Source organism: Balaenoptera ricei, chromosome 13 (assembly GCF_028023285.1).
Source record: "Balaenoptera ricei isolate mBalRic1 chromosome 13, mBalRic1.hap2, whole genome shotgun sequence".
NCBI classification, from domain to species: domain Eukaryota; kingdom Metazoa; phylum Chordata; class Mammalia; order Artiodactyla; family Balaenopteridae; genus Balaenoptera; species Balaenoptera ricei.
This window is the reverse complement of record NC_082651.1, coordinates 42285638-42289812: the sequence shown is the minus strand read 5'-3', so window position 1 is coordinate 42289812 and position 4175 is coordinate 42285638.

Here is a 4175-nt window from a genome sequence, read left to right as displayed (position 1 = left end):
GCCAATGCAGGGGACACGGGTTCGAGCCCTGTCTGGGAAGGTCCCACATGCCGCGGAGCAACTAAGCCCGTGAGCCACAACTACTGAGCCTGGGCGTCTGGAGCCTGTGCTCCGCAACAAGAGAGGCCGCGACAGTGAGAGGCCCGTGCACCGCGATGAAGAGTGGCCACCGCTTGCCGCAACTAGAGAAAGCCCTCGCATAGAAACGAAGACCCAACACAGACAAAAATAAATAAATAAATTAATTAATTAAAAAAAAAACAACCCAAAATCTATCTGCAGTGTTCACAGGCGGATCATAGATTCCACCCTCTCCTAGGCATTGATGATCCCTGGTAAACTGAACTATATAAAGCACATCAAATGCTCATTCAGGAGCACATTGGATAGCTTATTCAAAAGATGCTTGCAAAGTGTGTGGTTGGAGATTGGCCTAGCACAGAAACATCCAGTGTAATGAGGGCATGTTAACCTCTTTGACCTTCGGCCCTCTGCAGTCTCTAAACCTAGGTTAGCCTGGATTCTTTAGAATTGGGCCCAAAGAAACAGGGAACGCTGCTTTAAACAGTTTAAAAAAAAAGGTATGGGGGCAATGTTAGTCTCAAAAATGGTCAAGAGACTCACCTTAGCTGTAGGCCCCTGTATAAAACAGAAATTTAGGGAGCGGGTAGGAAGGGGAGAGAGGGGGTGAGTCACTGCAAAATGATGCAGGATTTCTTTTTGCGGGTGATGGGAATGCTCTAAAATTAGATTGTGGTAATGGTTGCACAACTTTTTACACTTACTAACAATCATTGAGTTGTACCCTTACAGTATGTGAATTTTACCACGGTAAAGCTTTTAAATAAAAAAAGAAAGAAAAAAGGCAGATTATGGAGAGCTATCATAGATGCAAAGAGTGATCACTCTCATTTCTCCTGCAGGATGAACAACTGCTGATGACCCAGCAGAACCCAGAGCCCATCAGAACATCTCAAGAAATTCCACTTTCTCTAAACAAGACCAGTGAGTGGAAATTCCAAAGATGCAGATTCTGTCTTGATATCAGGAAAGGACTTTTGACTGTTACAAAGGCCCCTAAAAGCAAAAAGAATGCTCTATATGAGGGCACTCCCTGGCCCTGTGTTCAAGCATAGGGCTCTACCAGGGACTCTCTAAGATTATTTCCAGCTCAGAGGTTCAGGGATTCCACTATTGAGAACACCTTTACCCTCTGAGTCTGTCTTTGTCCATCCAGAAGCCAGATGGTCTTTGCCACATTTCAAATTCACCCGGAATGGGATGTTTGTGTGCTGCTCTGAGATTTGCTGATGAAAGACACCACAGAGGCACAAAGACTGCCTGAAGACTTAGACTCAGGGAATAACAGGAACTCGGCAGCCCACAGACTGCAATTGTGCCTCCATAATAATAGTAATTAATGCAAGAATAATAATTTCATTTTCAATTTCCTATTGCCACTTCTGTCCTGGGCAGCTTAGAAGCCCAACAGAAAGAACTTTAGCCACTTCTGGGGTGTGGCCTTATAGCAGAATTTTTATGTTTGTTTGTTTTAGCATTTACTGATTTTCCTAAATTGCAAAAGTACTATGTTGCTTGTAAGAAACTGAGAAGGGCAGAAAGCAATGAAAGATAATATAAATTAAATGGGAATCCCACAAGCTAGCGCTAACCACTATTGACATATATCTTCGTATATATTGTTTTGCAAAAATAAAAATGTGGTATGTGTTTAGTAAACTGACTTCTAATTTAACAATATATTTCAGTCTTTCCAAGCCACTAAATAAAATAAATACAATAAATAAATACAATAAATAAATAAAATAAAACATTATTTTTAATGATTGCATAGGATTGTATTATACAAAGGATATATACATATTAATATACTTAATCCATTCTCTATTTTTGTAGATTTAGATTGCTTCTAATTATTTTTGCTATTGGCAAGGAATTTTTTTAGGTCAAAGCCTTTTTTTGAGGCCAAAGTGCTTATTTTTAACAAATGCTCTGGACATGGCCCCTATGTGTAGAATTTCTGGTTCAAAAATACATAATTCAGGCTTTTTATATTTGTTTCCAAATTATCCTTCAAAGAATTTCTGTCTGGTTATGCTCAAACCAGCAGGGTATGAGTGAACTTATTTCCACATATCTTCTTTAATTCTAGGTATTATTGTCATTAGTAAATATTTGTCAAATGGGTAGGTTTACAAGGGTATCTCATTCTTTAAAATTTGCATTTTCCTAGTCATTGTTGACCTTGACCACCCTTTTGTTTGTATTTCTTCTTTTACGGATTGCCTGCTCATTACTTTTGTTCATTTTTCTGTCGGACTATTCATCTATTTTATAAATATCAAGTCTTTGCTTTCCTTAGAACTTGCAAAAATCCCCCCCCCAATTTGTCATTTGCCTGTTAATCTTATTAAAGATTTGTTTTGATATACATATTTTTAAAACATTGTCAAAATTTAATAATCTAGTTCCTTTATGATTTGTGTCTTTGGTATTATTCTTAGAAAGTACTTCTTCCATCCAAAATATATATGTGTGTGTGTGTATATATATATATATATATATATATATATATATATATATATATATATATAATAGTTTTATATATATATATATATATGTAACTATTTCTTTATTATCCTTGAGGGTTTTTATAGTTTCTCTTTTTACATTCGCATCTTTAATCTGTCTGGTGGTGATGTTAATTTATTGTGTGAAGTAGGAACTTCTTTTTTTTCCAAATTGTTAGTCATTGGACCAATTATTGAAAATTTTATCTTTTATTTAACTGCTTTGAAGAGTCAACTATATCATGTATTAAAATTTTATGTATATTTTTTTCTGCTCCTGGACTTTGTAATTTTTTTCATCAATCTGTCAGTCTTAGCTTTTGTTACTCCCAGACTATCTCAACTAATATTTTTATTGTAATATATATTGTTTTGTTGTATATCGTATTATGTAGCTGGGAAAATTGTTGCATATTTCATATGAAGTTTATGCTTGGATAGTTTACAATTTCTATAACTATGGTCATTGGGAACTTTTTCCATGAGATATTTTGAAGTAGATATTGCTGATATATGGTAAAACCCTTGACTTTTTAATATATGTTTTAGAACAGCACGCTAACTACTCTCTTATTAGTTCAAGTATTCTTTCACAGAAAGCAGAAAAATAATTTATTCCAAAAGATGAAAGGGACTTCTCTGGTGGCGCAGTGGTTAAGAATCTGCCTGCCAATGCAGGGGACACGGGTTCGAGCCCTGGTCCGGGAAGACCCCACATGCTGTGGAGCAACTAAGCCCGTGTGCCACAACTACTGAGCCTGTGCTCTAGAACCTATGAGCCACAACTTCTGAGCCCACATGCCACAACTACTGAAGCCCGTGTGCCTAGAGCCTGTGCTCTGCAACAAGAGAAGCCACCACAATGAGAAGCCCGCGCACCGCAACGAAGAGTAGCCCCTGCTCACTGCAACTAGAGAAAGCCCACATGCAGCAATGAAGACCCAATGCAGCCAAAAAAGGAAGAACAAAAGATGACAGATCAATCCTGAAGACGGAGTTTGGTATGATTCCATCACATTGGGATGGATTTTCCCTCTGAACGTATTCTCTTTCTGATTGTCCCACTGGAGTCTGGAACAAACCCTTATCTGAACACTGTGTGGTATATTTAAAAATATATACTGTTCAAAAAGTTTACCACTATTTTATTTAGAAAATTTCCCCTTGTGTTGATAAAAGAAGTCTGTAATTTTTTTAGTCATTTTTGCCTACAGGGCTATTTTAGCTTTATTTTATAAATTGAGCTTTATTTTATAAGTCAGAAAGACTTTTACTGTTTTGTATTCTCTGGAGCAATTTTTTTTAAACTTCAAAAAATCTTTTTTTCTTAAAGGCTTGAAATAACTCTCCAGTAAGTTGTTTGAATCTGTCCTTTCAGAATGTTACATCCAAGTCACTGTGAATGTCCCTCACCAATGTATTCTCTCTCCCATCCTTATATTTTGCATCCCCAGCTCTAATATCTTCAGGGCTCACTCCCAGATGTGCTCCCTGGTTGCTGCCGGTGCCTAGGAGTCAGGTCCTCCAATTCCTCTGGGAGCAAGAAGAAAATTCCTATTTTCAGGCTGGTCTGAGACAGTGATG